Below are 24,693 nucleotides of genomic sequence, written 5' to 3' on the forward strand. Positions count from 1 at the left end.
TGTTACACGGATTTGATTTCTCACAATAGATAAATGACTTATGAATATGGATATTCCACTGTTGTCTTTATTTTAGTGTTTATGACTTTAAACTTTGGTTCCTGTTTACGAAAACAATACAAGCGTGAATGTACCGGATCTGCTTATAATGAATGTTGAATTTTGTAAGTGTATGACACATAAATGGTAAAAAAATAGTAAGTGATGTTATTCGTTAAGGACATTTATTACTTACACAAAAACACGCTTATAATAAATAATAAAAAAATAACAAGATATATAGATACAGATATAAAAAATATCTCAAAATCTTTCCTTGAACTTTTCGCAGATTTAGAAAATTTCATGTATATGCGAACCTTTATTTTTGGCAGAAATTTAAAATAAAAGGCCAGATTTTGCTGTTTAAGTGTTTATAAAGCAAACAAAAGAGGGACGAAAGATACCAAAGGGACAGTCAAACTCATAAATCTAAAACAAACTGACAACGCCATGGCTAAAAATAAAAAAGACAAACAGAAAAACAATAGTACACACGACACAACATAGAAAACTAAAGAATAAACAACACGAACCCCACCAAAAACTAGGGGTGATCTCAGGTGCTCCGGAAGGGTAAGCAGATCCTGCTCCACATGTGGCACCCGTCGTGTTGCTTAAGTGATTACAAATCCGCTAAATAGTCTAATTCGGTAGGTCATATTCATGAAAGGGAAGGGGATTGTAGTTACGACGTAAGGAACATATCCGATATCATTTGTGAAACGGTTATTCCATAACGGTCAACCAACTCGTGATGGCGTCCGTAAAATTTACGAAGGGATGATTTCAACTTCACCATTTGGAACTCTTGGTTTAATAGCTTCCTTGTGAGCAGCAAACCTCTATCAAGAAAATCATGATAGGAAATGCAAGCACGGGAATATCGTATCAATTGGGAGATATATACCCCGTATGCAGGTGCTGCTGGAATGTTGCTACTTAGAAATGGAAAGTTCACAATTGGAAAGCTGAAATCATCTCTTTTGTCGTAAAGTTTTGTTTTCAACCGACCCTCATTGTCAATTTCTAGATGTAAGTCAAGATATGAAGCCGACTTAACTGTATCTGTAGTATCCTTTATCTCTAGTTCGATTGGATAGATGCGTTCCACATAGTCACCAAATTTTGAATTGTTTAGTGAAAGAACATCATCTATATAGCGGAAAGTAGAGTTAAAGGATATTGCTAACTTCTTATCTTTCTTCCTAAGAAGTTCCTGCATGAAGTCAGCCTCATAATAATAAAGAAACAAGTCGGCGAGTAGAGGGGCACAGTTTGTTCCCATTGGAATGCCGACAGTCTGTTGAAAAACACGTCCTCCGAACGTAACAAATATGTTGTCAATCAAGAAATCAAGCATCTTGATAATATCAGTTTCAGAGAATTTTTTGTTTGAATCAGAGTGATTCTTTACAAAGTAGGATTTATCCCTCCCTAAGACAAGATACTTGTATCTACGTTGGCCATTCTTTTTTATGAAGCAAAGTAATATCAACTCTTTCAATTTGTCTTTTAGTTTGGAATGTGGAATACTTGTGTACAGGGTAGAAAAGTCAAATGTTTTAATACTGTTACAAGATGAAAGAGAGTTAGATTGTATGTACTCTAAAAGATCTTTTGAATTTTTAAGTATCCACATCTGATTCACGCCACCTCTAGAATAGGCAGTTTCACAATAACTTTGAAGCCCGTCTTTGATTGCTGATAAAATAGATGTTAATAATTTAGAAAGAGGTTTCGTGGAGCACTTGGAAGACCCAGCAATATACCGTTGTTTGTAAGGACACTTATGTAGTTTAGGTATCCAATACAGTGATGGAAGATCCAGTTCTTCATCTTTGGTTGAAATTCCAAAGGAACATAGAACAGACGTATGATTATCTAGGATTTCCTCTTTGGTAAGTGTCGTGAGGGTATATGTTGAGTTACCAAGTGAATTGTCAATACCTAATTCGTTTATCAAGCAGTTGATGTAGTGACTTTTACACACAAAAACGATGTTATTTGGGGCTTTATCTGCAGGGACAACAACATATTTGTCATGGAGGTCGGATAGGTGTTTTGCAACATTTGGGTCTTTAAAGATTGACGTAGCATGGACATTGATGGACCCATTCAGTTTCTTAATTCTGATTTGTATCAACGACCTCACTGCCTTAATCCATTCGGAAAGAGTGTCTACGTCTTCCTTCTCGCGCTTAGCCCATTGCCTGGCATAATCCTCGACTGAATCCATCAAAATTTTAAAGTTGTATTTCCAATTGATGGATTTAGGCTCACGATATTTGGGACCTTTCGATAACACATTTCGTAGAGAAGTGTTATTAACAATGTTAAGGTCACCGGTAATAACGTGGCCAGCAGGATTATATGTGAATTTGGAACTAGCACAAGTGCAATCAGGAGGTTTAGACTTGAAGTCGTCAATATCGAGATCCTGCAAAACGCGTTTGTAATTGAAAATTTTAGTTGCAAACAAAGGAGTAGGTCCGGTAAGGACCGATTATGGCCTTAAATTTCAGGTTCATCTGACGAAAGATTTTGTCATTAAAAACGATTTTATTCAAGCTCAAATATGACAAATCTACCTAATATGCCGAAAAATGTCACTTTTCAGATGGTTTTTGGTAAAAATGAAAGTGGCCGCATCCGTGTTCATCCTCAACCTTTATATATGTTATGTATTATCATAAAGTACAACTTACATTTCAATATTGAGGATGAACACGAATGCGGCCACTTTCGTTTTACACGAAAACCGTCTAAAATTTAACTAAAATGCTAGAATTATGAGGATTTCAGTAATTTAGCATGACTTAATGGTGCTAGTACCGGATATATGTGCATTGTATTGTCAAAAACAGCCCATATTTATGTAGCAGAAGCATACTACTGTCCAATAAATAACTAAAGGTGTACATTTTAACAATTTTGTAAAACTGCTATATTTTGGGGCCAAAAAAGGGGTCTTACTGAACCTACGCCTTTGTCTCATAGGTCTAATAATCTTATAGATGAAGTTTACGTTTTTATGCAATGACGTTCAAACGCTGCGTTTGGCTTAAGTATTTGGATATAAACCCCACATCGCTATTTTATAGTTGTTACGTAGTTCAAAACTGTTTCTTTTATTTTTCCATGTATTAAGTGTTTGATTTGGGCTTTGCGCATGTTCGTGTCTTCTTGTTCTGTTTATTGTTGCTATTTGACCATTTTCTATGAAGTCCAGTAACCTATATTAAGTATAATACTTCATTATTTGATATTAACATGGGAAGTATTTTAAAATCGCTTTCAGGATCTATGATCAATCTTTTATATGGCATGCTTTGTTGTGTTTGTGTTGTTCGTTACTAATATACAGTTAGTTTGAAGTTAAGTACTTTTAAATGCTTGTTTGTATGGTATATTGTTTCATGTAAGAAGAAACAAGAAACAAGAAAAAGAAGCTTAAAGTCTTATTTAAAATAATGTATGTTTTCATTGACACCACTGGGTTGATGCCACTGCTAGTGGACATTTCGTCCCCAAAGGTATCACCAGCCCAGTAGTCAGCACCTTGGTGTTGATATGAATATCAATTATATGGTCATTTTTATAAATTTTCTGTTTGCAAAAGTATGTATTATTCGAAATACTAAGGATTTTTCTATCCCAGACATAGATACCCTTAGCTGTATTTGGCACAACCTTTTGGAGTTTTGAGTCATCAATTCTCTTCAACTTTGTACTTGTTTGGCTTTTTAACTTTTTTGATCTGATCGTCACTGAGTCTTATGTAGATGGAACGCACGTCTAGCGTATTGAATTATAAGCCTGGTACATATTATAACTATTCCCAATTTAGGAATCTCCTTAACTCTTGCTTTATGTTATGCACGAGGGTTGAATGGAGGTCCTCCATTTCTGTATTTCTTAAGTTTTTTCTATGCGTTATATTTTGCCCATTTTTCTCGATCCCTTAAATTTTACCACCCTTTTTTCTCTGTTCTTGGATCTTGGTATCATAACTAAGACAAACAATTAAAGAATACACAATAGTATGGAAAGAAAGGTGGAAAGCTGAAATATTAAAATTTAGAAAAAAAACCAATTATTTCTATTTGGATATTTTAAAAACCGGTTTCACTATGTACATTTCACCAGTTCATTATTGTTTTATTATATTTTTATAAAATAAATAAAAAAGCGTAATAACCGATATCGTCTGGTGCATTACAATCATCCGTATTTATGAAAGCGCTCACTTTAGCAAACTTCTCCGTGAGGGTAATATAGTTTTTGCCATGGAATAGAGTAAAAAGTCTCCCTCATATCAATCAATTAAAATCTGGCTATTTGACATGAAGTATACTTATACAATATGAACATGGTAGGAATCTTCAGATAAGTTAAGCAACATAGTTTCTGACTGAAAATAAAGTAGAACAAAACCTTCAAGTTTTTGTTTTCTTAATAATATACAACCTGAATTTTGTATTCTCATTACTCTCAATGGAAGTGTTGATTATCCAAAGAGCAAGAAAGTAGAAGAATCTACAGTTTCATTCTCAAGGTCTTACGTGCAGTATTAACGTCATTACCTGCATATTTGATTTTTTTTTATAATTCCTTATACATAATTATAATATTTGTAATATTAGTTTTTGAAATGCCATTAACAATAATAGTATTTCAAATCATTTGCAGCGTTTTACATTAAACAGAAACAACAACTATTTTTTTTCTTTAATTTTTTTCACTTTTAATGATTGTCAATGTAAATTTGATGTATATTTTTCGATTTAGATATTTATTTGTTCCTTTGGGCTTCCGAGTACATATTAAATGTCATGATAATGGGATTACATTGAGTGTTAAACTCAAGAACATTAACATTATCGAAATTTTCCTGATTTTGAATATCAGATAATTGCTTATTGCACTTAAATTCACTAATTATTTAAGAATTATTTAAAGAATGACGTCAAGACTGCTATTTTTGACTCGACCAGAAGTTGAACATTTTAAGTAACTTTAATGATAAAACAATAAGGTCCAGGCACATTTTCGTTTTCACTTTGAAGAATGAAATGATTTGTATCTAATATGTTCATGATGTTATTTCATAAAACGGAATTTGCTTATTATGTCTCACATGTACCCCAGTGAATGACTTGGTTTATCAATGTGGTCATCCCAGAACAGTAAAATCCGTTTAAGATGGACGTGCGTTTGTCATAGGGATGTATAATAACGCAGTCGCTTTTGGTCGAAATAGGAACGTTTAAACTAAAGCAAAAGTACAATACAACGCTCTGCCCGCATTTAAGAAAACTAACAACTGATAGGTCCGTATGATCATTAAGGCAAAATGTCTTGCCTATCCAATTTATCCTCTTTTTCCAGTGGCTACCCAGGTTACCTTCCTTGCAGAACATGTTTATGGCATTTTATATTTAAGAGAGACAAGATACCAGAGAGACATTCAATCTAATAAGTCGAAAATAAACTGACATCATTTTTTTTTTTAGATTAAAAAAATTTTGTAAACATTTTAAACATATTTTATTAATAATCTCCTGTTTCATCAACCCTAAGTTACCCAGGAAAACAACAAAGGGGTCCCTATTTTACAGTCTCATTTGTCGGGGGAAAAGCAAATGAGAAAAAAACCTACCATTATAAAAATTAAAATCTATCTTTATAAACATAAATATCATCTCTCTGTGTACAAATGTACATGTAATTTTTATCTATCTATTTATACCTAACACCATCTATATATAGCCATTCTATCTGTATTTTTTTTCTCACAGTAGCTTCCTGTATTTATTAAGCCGTTATAATTTGATAAAACTTCAACTCGTTCTTTTGTTATGTTAATTTATATTACATTAAATTTCTGGTCGAGTGATCTTGCAATTAAAATTATTGAGGGAGAAATGTGAAGTTCATTCATAAAAGTTGGATTTAAGACAACACCATTGATAAAAAAAGAAAAAGAAAAATATCAACACAGAAAAAAAGAGTACACTAAACACAACATAGAAAACTAAAATCTGAGCAACACGAATCCCATAAAAAAACTTGGGGTCTTTGTGTCTTGATTACATGAAGTTTTCTGTCCATTTGAATAAAAACAATCTTGGAAACTCTCCCTTATTTTTTTGATAACATTGAGTCATACTGTCATTTGACCTCTAATCTAAGATAAACTAGTGTCCATTGGACAGCCATCGTCTCTCAAAGAGAATTCAAGTTTACTTTTCCAGTATTATTTAATTGTAAAGAACAATTACAATATATATTAGTCATTTTCGTAACCAACACTGCTCAAGCGTGCCTCTTCCTATATAACTCAAGATCGTTTGGATACATTATGTCTATGTCATTATAACAGAGCTACATCTGCAGTGCCAAGTTCATGACCATTCCGAAGTTAAATATTTGTTTTCACCGTAAACATGTTATATATTATAAATAAGTATAAAAAGAGGATTAAATCTCAAATAACACTTAAATTAATTAAAACTAAATAAATTTATGTAAAAAACATAATATATTGTTACAAATGATCTTAAAGTGGCAATCAACTGAATTTTCCTCTGGCAATAAAATACAAGATTGATAGTTGCAAGATCAAAACACATATTTAACAGTTTCTAATTTGAATAAAAAAAAAAACAAAGACAGGATTTTCCGTCTTACCAGGAATAACCTTTCGTTAAGTGCACTCGTGACCAAAGATCTGAGCAGTTCGGAACGACAATCATTTGTAAATCTGAAGTAAATTTTTGGTTAATAAACACAGACGTCAATAAAAGGAAAAAAAGGCAAAAAAAACCCAACATTACCGATTCAACCAATATAATTAAAATAAAGATCCTATGTTAACGTTACACTTACAACGATCTGACCACACACCAGTCTAAGTTTGGTTTAAAAGAACATTCGGGATCCTCTTGTTTTGTCCAAGGGAAACACACTTTCAAAATTTTGAATGTAGAAATTTCATCGGCTGATGCAATAATCACTAAAAAAAGAAAGAAGGATCTGTATTGCCACAACATTTATGACTTTTGGGTCCTCAATGCTCTTCAACTTTTTACTTGTTTGGCTTTATAACTGTTTTGATCTGAGCGTCACTGGTAAGTTTAATGTAGACGAAACGCCTGATTGTCGTATTAAGTTATAACCCTTGTACCTTTAATAACTATTTAAACCACTGGGTCAATGCCACTGCTTGTGAACGTTTCGTCCCCGAAGGTATCACCAGCCCAGTAGCCAGCACTTCGGTGTTGACATGAATATCAATTATATGGTCATTTTTATAAATTTTCTGTTACAAACCTTTGATTTGTTCGAAAACTAAGGATTTTCATATCCCAGGAATAGATTACCTTAGCCGTATTTTTGGCACAACTTTTTGAAATTTCGGGTCCTTAATGCTCTTCAACTTTGTACTTGTTTGGCTTTATAATCATTTTGATCTGAGCGTCACTGATGAGTCTTATGTTTACGAAACGCACGTCTGGCGTATTAAATGATAATCCGGTACCTTTGATAACTATTTACTATCAGATTGCGATTCCCCAAAAATAATTTTTTTAAAGGTTAAATGTCGAGCTGATCACAGTGAGAAAATAAACACTGGCCTATTTAATCAAATTTTAACATACAGATTTTTCTGCGTTCGATGAATCAGTATATCGTAAGTAGCCATACGATACTACTAGCAAATAATTTCATAAATCAATGAAAAAATAACCAACAAAGTTTAAAGGCAAAAGTAAAAAGGAAACAGTCATAAAGCAGTACGTAAAAAATTAAAGATTTAGGTCCGTAAAAATGATCTTGTAGTTTTGGTAGGGTAAGTATATCTTACCTGCGTTACTAGTTATACCAGGAGTGATACTCCTTATGAAATACGTTTGTGAGTATGCATCATGCAATCGATAAGGCCAGAATTGGATTTACAGATTGCAGAGTAAGCAGCAAAAACTTAATGAATATAAATTAATGGGTGTTCATTACTGTGGACTCATTATTATTCGTTGGATACCAATTTTCGTGGATTTCGTTGATTTAGGTGAACCACGAAATTAAATGTTCAACGAATGACAAATGTCCTAAAGGCTTGTATAAAGACTTCGGCAAAACCACGAAATTAAATGTCCACGAATATGCAAGTTTTCCTTCATCCACGAAAATTGGTGCCCACGAAAATAAATGAATCCACAGTATTAAGAATAGAGAATAATGTGCTGTTCACACCATCATACAGATTACGAAAAAATGAGGAAACAGGTAGTTTGGTGAAATGTATCAAACACCATCTTTTTTCTCTTTATATTTTGAGGAGCAGTCATCGACGACGTTATAGACACATGACCACCCTTTACAGACCTGACCAGGATTGGCTTTGCACATGGCAAATGGGTTCAAGACAAATATAAAATAAACCGTATTATTGAATGATTCTGGGTAAAAATCTTCAGGCAAAACATCTTTAAAGTCACATGTCATGATCCGATAATGGAACTACTTTACGTTGAATCATAAATCTGTTCATGCTCATATTCATTGCAATATACTGAACTTATGAGAAAGGGTCATATATTTCATACGCATACATACAGACAGTCTGACATAGATAAACATTACAAATATGGCAAATGCCCATTGTTGACGGTCTTACAATAGTCATATCATGACATTTTGTTAATATTTTCAGTCAGTATGCCATTGTATATAATCACCCAAGAAGAATATAGAGAAATAGAAGCTTGCCAAGGTAATAACATAAATAGGATAATTTGTACTTCTGTTTCAGCTTGTTATATAATTGTTGAAAAGTCTGTCCAATTAGATAATTTTACAGATGAAACAGTCATCTCATTTCTGTGTAATGTATTGTTTGCTTTGCTTATCTAATTTGGTTTGTTTATAGTTTTATAAACTACAGTATTAACAATTCAAAAGTGTGACTTTGGTTTCATAAGCTTTTGTTCGATAGTGGGATTTCACCAAGTGAGCATCTGTTTAATTGTTTTGAATGTATAAATACGCAGTAACGTTCGATCAGAATCAATCTATATTTATAGATATCCGAAAATGCGGTATGAGTGCCAACAAGACAATTCTGCATTCAAGTCACAAATTGTAAAAGTAGTAAATCGTTTAGGTCAAAGTACGATCTTTAAAATAGAACCTTGACTCCCAACGAACAGATATAAAGAGCAAGATAATCAGAGTAAAACCATTCAAACGGGAAAACCAACGGACTAATATATATGTATAAATCCAGACACGAGAAACACTAATAAACCACATGAACAAACGACAACCACTGATCATCAGGTTTTTGATTTAGGACAGGTGGTAACAAATGTAGCGGGTTTAAATGTTTTAATAGGTAACAACCTGATCTTAATCAAAAGTGTAACACCACAACATTCAAAGGCACACTATTATATATGAATTGAAATGATGTAACTCAATCAAAAGACAAAAGACAATTATGATGTTTCCTTTCAAATTTAGGAAGCCAAGGATGACTACACATGCAGTCGTAGCCAAAACGGATGCTCCTGTACCGTACCTTCACCCACATTCCATGTCCTTACATTATAATTATATGTTTCAATTTTTTCAGAATACTACGTAATTAGACGCTACTGTACATGTTTTACACTACTAAATATATCTTTGTTTTTAAAGACACATGAAAGGAATTAAGTGGATTATAAACGGAAACTATATACTGAAAATGCGTTGGTTTATTTTATGCGATATATTTCAATAAATATGTTTTATAGAAAATACAATGAATCTAATTTATCTTTCAGAATGAAACCAGTTTGTTCGTTCATGTTAACTTTAGCTGTTGTCAGCTTTGTCATTTCACAAGGAGTTTTAACACAAGAATTATTTCAAAATATTCTAGAACTAGAAAGACGTTTAATATCAGAAGCATTATTTAGAAGTGACAAAACATATGCAAACCATGGAAGATTTCATTCAAGTAAACGGATTTGTCGACTACTTTGTGACCTCTGTACAGAACAAAGCAGAAGACTCGGAACTTTATGTGTCCATCAGTGCCACAGACCAAACAGAATTGATGACGCAATATCTATATGTAGAACACGTGTTTCCGTTTGACGCTAAAGTAATTTTTTGGAATACAAAAAGCGAAACGAATTTGTTTCCGTTCAATGGGTGCATGTCGTTTGCGTTTAAATGAGTGCCACGGATTGGGATTCGTTTTAAAGTATGTAAGGCTATGTTTGACAATTTGCAGACATTGATAATAAAATGTTGACAATCATGGACTTTCTTTATGAAATTGAAAGAAGAAAAGAACTTACATTACTATTAATAGTTAACGGTATTGTAGCAATTATTGTAAATGTGTGTAACTATTAATCGATTGTCAAATTCAATTTATAAACGTACATGCACATATCAGTTATTGATAAATAAAACGTTTATTTAATTTAGTTTGAGGATTTATATCCAATGCACATACGGTATTCTCATGCTTTTAACAAAATACCTAGAAATTCTGTTTAATTTTCTATAAAACTGTTTTGAGGTAATGCATAAGGTTTATAAAATTTCTGAATGCTATAAACTAGGATTCATTCTTTAAGTAGATTGTTTCAATTGTTATTACTATACCTGTTAAATATGAATTAAATGATGATACACAACTGCATAATTGATATATTGATAACTTAATTTTGTTGCAAATGATTTTCAATATTTTCAATTCGCTTTATTTTTAACTTCATCATAACCCATCTTCCTTTACCAACCCTCCACCTCACAACAAAAAAAAAAAAAAAAAAAGAATAACAACTAACCAGGAAAAGAAGGAAACACGGTTTTGTTTTTATTTTTATTTTATCCGTTTGATTTAGATGCTCTGAAACCTCCTGAAAGATTGGACTATGTAGTTTTCGAAAGTAAATGAAAAAGGTAAATCTAGAACCACGGAGGAATCATGACATTCTCATTCGACTCAAATATTGATTGGCTAAGATTATGAAGAGAATAACGTTCCAACTTCCACAAGCAAATATGACTTTGGAAGAAAGGACTATTTTCATATCCTTGTTGGTCATATAGTTCTTTACATGTTTAGGTCTTACATATTCTTGAATTTTTAACGTTCTTGTTGCATTTTAATCCCCAGAAAAGCTTTCGGGCATACGAAATAAATGAAGTGCTATTTTTATAAATTCATAATACTAAATCATAATATCAACCCTTTAATTGCCATCCTATGTGCAACGTTTGTTTTCAAAATGCACAAGAACGTAAGGATGCCGCTCTTGTGAACATGTTGTTTGTTCTTTAAAAAAAGTCATACAAAACCAACTTTTATTCACCATTTTCAAGGAAGGGCGAAAGATACCAGAGTGACAGTTAAACTCATAGATCGAAAACAAACTGACAACGCCATGGCTAAAAATGAAAACGAAAAATAGACAAATAATAGTACACATGCCACAACAAAGAAAACTAAAGATTAAGCAACACGAACCCCGCCAAAAATTGGGGTTGATCTCAGGTGCTCCGGAAGTGTGAACAGATCCTGCTTAACATGTGGCACCCATCGTGGTGTTCATGTCATTACAAACCCATCTTACGGAGATGTCTGTACCAAGTTAGGTACCAAGCTCAAACACATCAATCGAATGGATAACAACTACTGTGGATTCATTTATTTTCGTGGGCACCAATTTTCGTGGATGAAGGAAAACTTGCATGTTCGTGGACATTTAATTTCGTTGTTTTGCCGAAGTCTTTATACAAGCCTTTAGGACATTTGTCATTCGTTGAACATTTAATTTCGTGGTTCATCTAAATCAACGAAATCCACGAAAATTGGTATCCAACGAATAATAATGAGTCCACAGTATCATATTCCTGACTTGTATCACCAGCGACAGTTGTCAGCACTTCGGTGTTGACATGAATATCACATATACGGTCATTTTGATAAATTTCCTGTTACAAAACTTTAAATTTTTAGGAAAACTAAGGACTTTCTTATCCAAGGAAGGGATAACCTTAGCCGTCTTTGACACAACTTTTGGAATTTTGGGTCCTCAATGCTCTTGAACTTTGTACTTGTTTGACTTTATTACTATTTTGATCTGAACGTCACTGATGAGTCTTATGTAGACTAAACGCGCGTCTGGCGTATTAAATTATAATCCTTTTACCTTTGATAACTATTGGTACAGATATTGTCTTATAGAGAAACACAAATAGAAAGACTAAAATACGAGAATATCATAAACAAATATTTAACAAAGAAGCACAAAAAGCCATATATCAAATTTAACAACCTCATTCATTGTTTTCTTATTTTTGATTTTTATTTACATATGTTAATATGTTTTTCTAAATTGAAAAAAATGATTAGAAAAAAACGGTTAAAAGAGGAAACCCCTGTCTTTAATCTTTTTGACATAATAATTGTTTTCTGGTTAAAGAAACGCCTGTACAGAATTGCAAGAAATGGGAGTTAATTGCTCCTTTTGAATAATTTAACATGTTTAATGGAAAACGTATTACTTTTTAACTATTATTTCATGCTTCAAATATTACATTTTGTACATAATGAGGAACATAAAATGCTCTGATCATACTTATCATTACTCAGCGTTCACGCGAACTTAAACATACATGTATGTACCTCCATATTAATTAAGCCTTTGAAACGCTCTCGAAGATATCATAAATTGTCGAGCAGGTGGTGCTGTTAGCTAGAAGTAACGATTTAGATCACATCACCAACGTTCTTTCTGACAGAACTCCAAGAATATGACTTAAAACCACACTTAATATTTATATATGAGCCAGTCCATGCGAAAAGGTACAAAAAGTCCTTTTGGTAAACTTTACAGGACATCTTGTGTTTTAGAAATTGAAATTTAAGTTAAGTTAAGTTATTTAATATAGTTAAGTTAAGTTATTTAATATTATATAAATCAACCTTAGTTGCACGGGATTCGAACCGTTGCCCGGTTTGATTGCATTAATATCCGCATCGTAAGCGAGAGCCTTATCCCCACTGCTACCAGGTTTAACGTTATCAATTGGCAAATCAAGCCATTTAAACTGTACTTTGAAAATGATTGAAATATATGAAATAATTCACTAAAAATCTTGATAAAACTAGGGGGGGGGGGGGGGGGGTCTCAACACTCGCAGGTGTTTGTAGCTCACAGTTTGATGATATGAGGGAAAGTAAATGTGTTTTATAAATCACAAGTCTACTACCAATAATTATGCACACTTTTTAGAATTTCGTAAATTTTTCGTTTTTGTACCTTTTCCCATGGACTGGCTCATATAGGTGATATCGGCGAAAGTACCAAGCAAAGCCTATGTATAGTAAACGAGTGATTTCGCCCTAACTTTTTAAAAAATCAACATATTTTAGATGTGTTTTTTTGCAAACTAGATGTTTTGAGAGATGCCGAATCCATTTGAAACTTCAAATCGTTGCTAAAATATTTGGAATATGGACTTTTTGCTGATTGGTGTACGGTTGCTAAGGGGAGAATTTTAGTTGCTAGGGATAATTATATGTCAATATTTGCATTAAATTATAACGTTAGATATGAAGTATTATAAGTATTTCGATATTTCATTGCTTTTTGGCAATTTCGATTTTTTTTTTTTTTTGTGATTTTGAAAATGATAATTGAGCCAGTCCATGCGAAAAGGTACAAACATTCCTTTTGGTAAACTTTACAGGACACGTTATCAAAGTTTGTTATAGTATTTTTGAAAAACGATTTTATCCGAAAAAAAATTACATTAATGTAAACATTCATAAGATTGTCAATTCTATCCCGAATTTGTCAACTAAAACCGAAAAAGACGTAGAAATATCTGAATTTTTGGTATTTGAGCAAGTGTAAAATCATTTGTTCCCCGGACTAATGCTATACCGACCAGAAACTACAAAAAATTATGACACTACAGAGACAAAAGTCAATAATTTCCGTCAGTTCTACAGGTTTAAAGAAAGAAAGACAACATTAAAACATGAGGGAAAATGCAAAACCTATGACATCTTGTGTTTTAGAAATTGAAATTTAAGTTAAGTTAAGTTATTTAATATTATATAAATCAACCTTAGTTGCACGGGATTCAAACCGCTGCCCGGTTTGATTGCATTAATATCCGCATCGTAAGCGAGAGCCTTATCCCCACTGCTACCAGGTTTAACGTTATCAATTGGCAAATCAAGCCATTTAAACTGTACTTTGAAAATGATTGAAATATATGAAATAAGTCACTAAAAATCTTGATAAAACTAGGGGGGGTCTCAACACTCGCAGGTGCGTGTAGCTCACAGCTTGATGATATGAGGGAAAGTAAATGTGTTTTATAAATCACAAGTCTACTACCAATAATTATGCACACTTTTTAGAATTTCGTAAATTTTTCGTTTTTGTACCTTTTCGCATGGACTGGCTCATATACAAGGTGTTTTTGAAAGAATGAGTTTAGTTTGATTCTGATACCAGACATATATTTTTTTTAGGTTGGACACAATTTTCTTCTACAAAAAAACTTATCCATGCTATCATTGACGCTCGAATCCTAACAGTTTGTTTAAAAATTATCGTCGTGTAGAAGATGTCATAAAAATGTCGAGCACGATAATTTTCTCAATCAGACTCGATCAATATACTAGATTTTATATATCGAGTTCTTATGCTGAATGTACTCTGAGTGCCGAGTTTATAAACCAAGTATTATGGTCTCTCAGCTGGAAACACCTGAATTATACAACTTGTACCAATCGTAACTACTTGGCCATTCTCGTTACCCAACATTGAAGGCGTAACTAGAATGGCTGAGAAGTTAGGATTGTCTCATTTTATGACATTAGGTGTAACACCACTAATTCAGGCCCGGCCAGAAAGCACATACCAGAAAGTAGTACATATTTAACGCAAAATAGTTCCTACGCATGGACATAACTTGCAATATATTTAGAATATTTTATTAATTTTGGTATCAAATGAAAGCTGCATGACTGGTGATCATTGCAGAACAATTTTTGACTGATAAATTTGAATAATAAAAAAATGGCATGAAATTTAAAAAGGAGGGTACATTTTGCCTTTTTGTCAGATCGGAAGTACCTGTTTTGGTATATCCGAAGTGCCGGGAACCAGTTCTTTCTTATATGCAATGTAAGGTATGTTGATATTTTCAGTACAGGACACCAGAAGGTGTTGCTTTGACATGCAATGATTGTCACTTTATTTGAACTTAAGATAAAAGAGCTGTGACCACTCGAAATTGAGGAATTTAACATAGAAAGCAATGGGGCCATTAATTAGTGGTGTACTTCCTATTACAGAGAATCACCAGAAATCCAATTTTTAGAAGTTGTACCTATTCCAATGAAAATAAGTCCAATTTGATGTTAGTAATCATGTTTAATCATCTTTTTTTGGTCAACCGTCCTGCTTATGGGAAATTTAAGCTCTTAAATTGGCATACTCAAGTATGTTAGCCTTTTATGGTCATACAGCATGCATACAGTTAAGACTTGACTCCAAGTTCTTATTTTTGCATTTTTTCTGATTGAAATCAATAAAACAAGTATTTTATGACTTGTATATGGAACAAAATAGCTCTTGGTCAAAATAATCTTGTGATTTTTCAAGTTTTTTTGTTTTTCTTATGGTAGCCTTTTACAATCAAGGCAAATGGTACATACTCATATAAGAATTCTAAAATCTCACTGTACATGCAATTTTGAACCAGTTTAGCAAGTTATCTAGCTGAGGGATATATAAATTGCTCTTATTTATCTATGTTTTACCACAGAATTATGGTATATACAAAAAAAAAAAGCCCTTTTCCAGTTTCAAGAAAAAAGGGGGGATAATTTCTCATTTATGTCTTAAGTTTAAACTGATATATTTTTATTTAATGAAGAACCTCTGATAAAAATATGACTATAAGTAAGCACATAGCTTTCTTAATAGAAATTAATAAATAAAACAATAATATTGAGAATAAAAAAGGTATATTGGCCAATGGTAATATCCATATGCAGTTTTCTTTGAATAACCCATATGTTACTACCAGTCCAATTTGAGCTTAAAATTAATAAAATAGTATTTGGACTAAAGCTTTATATGTTTTTTATTGCTTGAAATAGATCATAGAATGAAATAAAGTAATGCTCAAGTCAATATAGCAAGTTTGGTTCTGTTATAGGTGTAACACCACTAATTCAGGCCCGGCCAGAAAGCACATACCAGAAAGTAGTACATATTTAACGCAAAATAGTTCCTACGCATGGACATAACTTGCAATATATTTAGAATATTTTATTAATTTTGGTATCAAATGAAAGCTGCATGACTGGTGATCATTGCAGAACAATTTTTGACTGATAAATTTGAATAATAAAAAAATGGCATGAAATTTAAAAAGGAGGGTACATTTTGCCTTTTTGTCAGATCGGAAGTACCTGTTTTGGTATATCCGAAGTGCCGGGAACCAGTTCTTTCTTATATGCAATGTAAGGTATGTTGATATTTTCAGTACAGGACACCAGAAGGTGTTGCTTTGACATGCAATGATTGTCACTTTATTTGAACTTAAGATAAAAGAGCTGTGACCACTCGAAATTGAGGAATTTAACATAGAAAGCAATGGGGCCATTAATTAGTGGTGTACTTCCATTACATCAATTTATTTTAATTAATCAGCATGGAATGTCAACATGGTTGTATTCTGTATATCGAAACACATGACCGTAAAAGTAACGTGGTTAGGTTTTGCGTAAGGATTGTGATGGAAATTAATATCATTTCAACTGCAAGTTCTGTAACAAAAACATTGTCTTAAAAGAAATAAGGAAAAATTTTCACTGACAAAGTAATTGTTCGTCAAAAGTACTGTTATACAACACGTTTCAAGTAAATACAAAATGCAGCATTTAACACTGTGTTAGTTAGCTACAAATAAAAAGAAAAATACCGAACTCCAAGGCAAGTTCAAAAGTCCACAAAAACTGATAAAAAGTAAACGCTATCAATCAACGGCCATCATGTGTTGAAATCTATCCCAGTCTTATAGGTAGATATATATTCTAACGCTACATCGTTTGCGCCAATGACATCAATTGGTAATTTGATGGTTCTAAATTTGGTTTTCGTCTTTGATAAGGTTCAGAAAGATTAAACGAAGCATTATTTTGATCGCGATGTGCAATGAACAGCTAGAATCAATCATCTGAAAATTAGTTTTCCTTTAACGATGGATGTATTTTTAACGTGTTTTAGCTTAGTTTAATAATAAAAATAAAAAAATATAAAAATATTTGACGAATTGTTTACATGTGTGTTTTAGACATACATATGATCCATTTGATTATGGACTTTCCGTTTTGAATTTCCTCAGCGTTCGTTTTTTTCTTAATTTTACTTTTTATTGTTGACAACGTCAATTATATCATCTTCTATCAGAGCGATAAGGATAGCAACATGCAAAATAGTACTTATATAAATCTACGAACAATTAATACATTTGAGTGCGAACGGGAAAGTTCCTACTCTGCTAGTTGGTTAAGTACAATTGTACTATATATTTGATCCACATAAATTCCATTGCCATAAGCAATATTTTACAATACGCTGATTGATGACGTCATTACAATAACCTTAGGTAAAAACAGAATTTGGCTTCTTTGATTTGACAAGGTCATTGTGTCAGTTTGACATTGTCAACATACCGTCTGTATCCTTCTATACAGGATCTGCTTACCCTTCCGAAGCACCTGAGATCAGCCCTAGTTTTGGTGGGGTTCATGTTATTCATTCTTTAGTTTTCTATGTTGTGTCGTGTATACTATTGTTTGTCTGTTTGTCCTTTTCATTTTTAGCCATAGTCATAGTCATAAATTAATGGGTGTTCATTATTAAAATAAACCGTATTATTGAATGATTCTGGGTAACGATCTTCAGGCAAAACATCTTTAAAGTCACACGTCATGATCCGATAATGGAACAACTTTACATTGAATTATAAATCTGTGCATGCTGTTATTCATTGCAATATACTGAACTTATGAGAAAGGGTCATATATTGCATACGCATACACACAGACAGTCTGACATAGATAAACATTACAAATATATGGCAAATGCCCATTGTTGACGGTCTTACAATAGTAATATCATGAAATTTTGTTAATATTTCCAGTCAGTATGACATTGTATATAATCACCCAAGAAGAATACAGAGAAATAGAAGCTTGCAAAGGTAATAACATAAATAGGATAATGTGTCCTTTTGTATCAGCTTGTTATATAATTGTTGAAAAGTCTGTCTAATTAAATAATTTTAGAGATAAAATAGTCATCTCATTTCTATGTAATGTATTGTTTGCTTTGCTTATCTAATTTGGTTTATTCATAGTTTTATAAACTACAGTATTAACAATCCACAAGTGTGACTTTGGTTTCATAAGCTTCTGTTCGATAGTGGGACTTCACCAAGTGAGCATCTGTTTAATTGTTTTGGATGTATAAATACGCAGTAACGTACTATCAAAATCAATCTATATTTATAGATATCAGAAAATGCGGTATGAGTGCCAACAAGACAACTCTGCATTCAAGTCACAAATTGTAAACGTAAATCGTTTAGGTTAAAATAGAGCCTTGGCTCTTAACGAACAGATATAAAGAGCAAGAAAATAAGAGTTAACCCATTCAAACGGGAAAACCAACGGACTAATACATATATAAAACCAGAAACGAGAAACACTAATACACCACATGAACAAACGACAACCACTGATTATCAGATTTTTGATTTAGGACAGGTGCTAACAAATGCAGCAGGTTTAAATGTTTTAATAGGTACCACCCTTATCTGAATCAAAAGTGTAACATCACAACATAGAAAGGCACACTATTATACTGTGGATTCATTTATTTTCGTGGGTATCAATTTTCGTGGATAGAGAAAAAAAGACGTTTCGTGGTATACGTAAATTCGTGGATCGCTGATTACAACAACAAAAAATAGATACGTAATTCGTGGATTTCTTTTTTATTTAGGAGATCATTTAACGTCCTTGGTTTGATCAATAAGAAAACAAAACAAAAAAGAAGAATTTCATTGAAAAAGCTCGCTTGGTCATTCTAGGCTAAAGTGTTCATTGATAACTTCGATTACAATAATGGACAGAGACAACTAATTATTTGTTTGTTTTACAATTTATAAATTCTTGTCTGAATTCTATAAGGCATTCAAAACTTTATGATTGAAAGCTCATTTCATAATCACGATATAATAAACAGTGATATAAGTATAAGGTGTGAAAATAAATGATCCTGTCATAATCAATATTACCTACGGGCAATATCAACGTACTTAATCCTATTGATGTTTAATCACTGGTAAACCAAACTATGACACGGTAATTAACAACTTGCAGTTCCCATGAACAGTTTTAATCAATTTTAAAAAGTTAATTATCATTGATATTAGATATATTTATTATAGATTTAATTAAAATACTTGTATCTTCTTTCAATAACAAAAACACGTGTTATGTTACAATGTTAATCGCTAGTCAACACTATACTTGAACTGCATAACATAACCGGAAATAAACATCCGACTCAATACACATTTCTATGGATTATTCTTCGTTGAATTCTTAAATTCGTGGTTCGCTGTTACCCACGAAATCCACGAAAATTGGTATACCACGAATAAAAATGAATCCACAGTATATAAATTGAAATGATATAACTCAATCAAAAGACAAAAGACAATTATATTTCAATTATTGGTATATTTGTCTTCATCTTAAATATGCATAAACTATTTTCCAAAATATATTAAGATAAACAAGAACATAACAACATAGTGTTGTTGAAAAATGGAGTATATACACGTGTTAACCAATGGAACTGAACAGTACAACATAGTGTTGTTTAAAACAAAAAGAAGGGCACTAAGACGTGAAAAATAGTTTTGTACAAATGCAGCATACACCTATTCACTAATGCAACTAAAAAATACAAGACAGCGTTGTTCAAACATATCTAAAGCTGTTTACGAATGGAATTAAAGAGTACAACTTATAAGAGTTGTTTAAAACATTACGTTCACGTATTCATGAATGGAACTAGATAGTAAAACATATTGTTATTCAAAACATAATGTTTCCGTGGTCACAAATAGAAGATGTGATTAGAAAGCTAATTAGACAGCTCTTCAAACAAGTAGTTGCCACAGTACGACATTCAACAACGAACAAAACCCATATGAAACTCTGATTTTGATCGATTGTAAACTGGACTTCTTATTGGATGTTTGAAATAAAAAAGAATTACACATGTTATTTCCTTTCAAATTAAGGAAGCCACGGATGACTACACATGCAGTCGTAGCCACAACTGATGCTCCTGTGCCATACCTTCACCCACATTCCATGTCCTTACATTATAATGCCACTACCATTATATGTTTGAATTTTTTCAGAATACTACGTAATTAAACGCTACTGTAAAATTGAGAATGGAAATGGGGAATGTGTCAAAGAGACAACAACCCGATCAAATAAAAAACAACAGCAGAGGGTCACCAACAGGTCTTCAATGTAGCGAGAAATTCCCGCACCCGGAGGCGTCCTTCAGCTGGCTATCGTTTCACAAAGAATCGTACGATCTACGTTTACGATTAAACGTACGCTAAGCGTAAGATTTTAGCTACGAGTGTTTCACAAAGGTGATTGTAAACGTAACGTAAACGTAAGGTAAACTTTCGATTATGCATGGGTGCTTTCTTTGACAGCCGCGTTCATGTCTATAAAAAGAATCGTTCTTTCAAAACCAGGAAGAAAATTCATACCATCGTATTTTGAAATATCAGGGTTTATTTTAGTATGGTAATTAGGTTTAGTGAGGTAAGCATGGTACATGTCATGTGGTAATTGTTCAAACTAGTTTAAAGATTTTTTTTGCTTTCATTTTTTTAGAAGACTGAATTGACTTGCGGTTGTTTTTTTTTTATCATGCGTGGTCTGTTTTTGCTATTGTTGAAGAGTGGTGAAGTCAAATTCATTGGGACTTATTTTACTAGAAATTAAGTATCTTTGAATGTTATTTATGAACATGTATAAAATATGTTCAGCATTAAAAAAGAATAAAATAATAAATAAAATTGAGAATGGAAATGGGGAATGTGCCAAGGAGACAACAACCCGACAATAGATCAGACAACAGCAGAAACATACATGTCTACGTTTTATTTTCTTTATTTGTTTTTTGTATCCGGGGGTTGTAATTTTCCCAAATTACTTATTCATTTGGGTCATGCCTAATTTTGTGGTCCCTTGATATCGCATTAGCTGATTCTGTCATATCAACACAGTAACCATGGTAACATAAACAAAATCGTTCTTGTTATTGTTTTAGTTAAGTCATACTTATATTTATTGAAATAATTTTTGCTCTGCATCCTTGGCAGTGTATTTGGTTCAAACTCAGCCTCTGTATTTCGTAGTATAAAATCTTTCCTTTATTTAAAATAAGCTATTTTTGGAAAGCATGCGTAAATTCACCGGACATTAGAGGAACTCTCAGGTTTCCCTTATTTTAAACACACATTACAAAAAATCCATGAAACCATACAAACAGAAGATTTTATGAAATAAAAGTATGTTATGAATGTGTTCACACAATATTATCCAATTATTGGTGCTATGATCTGTTATCAGTTGAATGAAGTGTAGTCACAAGTATTAGATGCGCGGATACACCGGACTGCACCGTATATATAAAGGGCGAAACTTAAATCCCGCTGATGCACACCACTTTGTCTCAATTTCTTTGCGATTGCGCTATGATCGTGAATTCAGTGTTATTCTAAAAAGAAATATCAAGAACATAAGAGGGTTGTGTTGAGGTTTTTCTTGTAATCTGTATTCTTTAATTTGTTATATATTTTTTCTATAATCTTTATCAATTTTGCTCATTATTCTCTATTCTGCACATTATTCTCTATCCTTATTATGTTGGTCTCCATTTTTCGGTTCGATATTTTTTCATCCATTTTCTGTAATGTTAGCCCCTTATATTCTCTATTCTATAAACTTCATGCAGACCTTCATATAACTTTTTTTCAATTACGGGATCAGTCAGCAATTTGTTTCTAATCATAAATGTTGAAATAATAAATCGATGCATTAACAAGAATCGGTTTATGCATAGTACACCAAAACCGGGAGTGAAATCAGGTGCTCCGGAAGAGTAAGCATTTCCTGCACCGTATATACGGCTCCCGTTGTGTTCTTTCTTTGTTTAGTTCGGTAATGATGGAAGAATGTCAGATATGATTTCTAACACAATATTGTCATAATGGCCAATCAGCTCATGAATGATGGTGACCGTAAAATTTCTTGAGTGATGACCTTAATTTGATTGATTCATAGCCCTGTGTTAGCAACTTTTGACAATCTATTATTATTAAGAGACAGTACATCATCAATATACCGAAAGGTTAAATTAAAAGACTGGGCTAATTTCTTTTCTCCTTTCTGTACAAGCCCTTGGATAAATTCTGCTTCATAGGAATATAAAAACAAATCTGCAAGTAAAAATTAGCATTTCGTCAAAAAAAAATCAAGACCCTCTTAACATAAAATTGTCCATATTTTGGGTTAGAGCAGATGTAGTTTTCTATAATTTTTATGAAATGTGTCCCAAACATTGTGAAACACACTGAAAAATATTATTGAGAAAGTGCAGGTGTGAATTTTTCTTTAAGAAATGCACAACGAAATAACTGTGTTCTCGGAGTGACCATATGCTCTTTAAGTATTACACCCACTCTATTTGGCAATTGTTTTTATATTCTTATTGTAAGCCTATTCGAATTATACGGATGCCAGCAGATACATGTGGTAAATATACTAAACTCGAAGAAAAATGTCAAAGATAGACAAACATCACTGCAATAAATTAGTATCAATATATCGTAACGAACATCGACATTTTTTTGTGGATTGCGAGATATATCCCTTGGTTGTATTGAGAACTGTTTCTATTTTCATAATTATATTTGTTTCATAATCTCATATATCTTTGCCATATATTAATTCCTGAAAAAAAAAGAATGTTAATTACATATTTCTCTCATGCTTAAGGTCCTTGTATAGGTGGAGTCCTTCAAAAGTTTTGTTCATACATGAAGAGTATACTTTAATTTGTACTTTTACACTTATGTCGTACCATTTGTCGAATTGTTATACATAATTAATTTCCCCATAGGCGACAATGATAGTTTTTTTTTCGAGATACAGACTAGAAAGTTGATTATTTTAACGAAAAATTGCTAGAATTAGAGATATTATATTCGGAGAGAATTTTTTGGTCCCAAAAAATATAGGTTCCCGTTGCTTTTCTTAACGTAATGTGTACCTATATCCCATGCCTATCAATTTTGCACTTAACTTGACAGCGTTCCTCATCCTAGTGTTGAAAAGGCTTTCAGTTCCGTTAGGGCTAAGGAAAATAATTTATTTTGCCTTTGGTACAATGCAGAGTGTACGAAGTCTCTAATAATAAAAAATAACGGGCGCACATATCGACCAATTAGGATTAAACATACTCTTAATTCTGAATAATGGTTTATTCTATTAAACATATACGTTCTATGTTTCACCCCCTTTTTTGCATTGGCTGGTGAAGATAAAAATTGTACTGCCTGATACTCTCTCGTCACGAAGAAAAGCCATCGCTGAAGTGGCCGTCAGTTCGGATGTATAATTACGCAGCCATGTTCGCTTGATATGGAACGCAATACCCTGTGCATACGAACTCCACACTCTCTGCTCGGTAAATATTCCTCCATCTATCACCCGATTATAGGTCTGTTGGTGGCCGATTGCAAGGCAAAATAACTGCGATATTCAATATGCATGTGGTTTTGTTTTAAGCGTTTTTATTTGCCGACATCCCATGCAGAATTTTTTTTTAAATTCCCGTCTGAATTGTAACAATTTCCTGCCAATTAATGTAACAACATATTTTGATACAATTTACGGGATTATTTGTTGATATCTTTGTTTGTAATTTGTTGATCAATGATCATTCCTATCTATGTGATTTTGTTATGCATAGAAGTACAATGATCGACGATGATAGGAACTGTCTTAAAATTGTATTGAAATTTTTGGAAATATTTTTGACAAAGACAAGCATATGTATAGGAGCAGCTTAGAAGATAAATCGAGAGGACCAACATTTTTAATAACGGAAAACAACCCGCGAGCATTTATAGCGACATGAATATTAGTTTGAGCTGATTCATAATTTCTACAATTACAAGAAGGGGTAATTACGGTCTGCATTGGTAAATTATTTGCTTCATTTTTATCGGGGTCTGGTCATCTGTAACCGAAAGAGTGAGTGACAACAAATGAAATTTTTTAACGACCTTGAATGGCTATACATCCCTTGTACGGTCGGTAATAAGAGTGAGTGGAAGGAAATCAAGGGGGGCTTGTAAGGTATTGGGAATGTAAAAGAAGGACTATCACACTTCTTTTTTTTAATTCTTCAAAAAAGAGGGGGGGGGGGGGGGGGC

The sequence above is a fragment of the Mytilus edulis genome, chromosome 13 (genome assembly GCF_963676685.1).
Source record: "Mytilus edulis chromosome 13, xbMytEdul2.2, whole genome shotgun sequence".
NCBI lineage: Eukaryota > Metazoa > Mollusca > Bivalvia > Mytilida > Mytilidae > Mytilus > Mytilus edulis.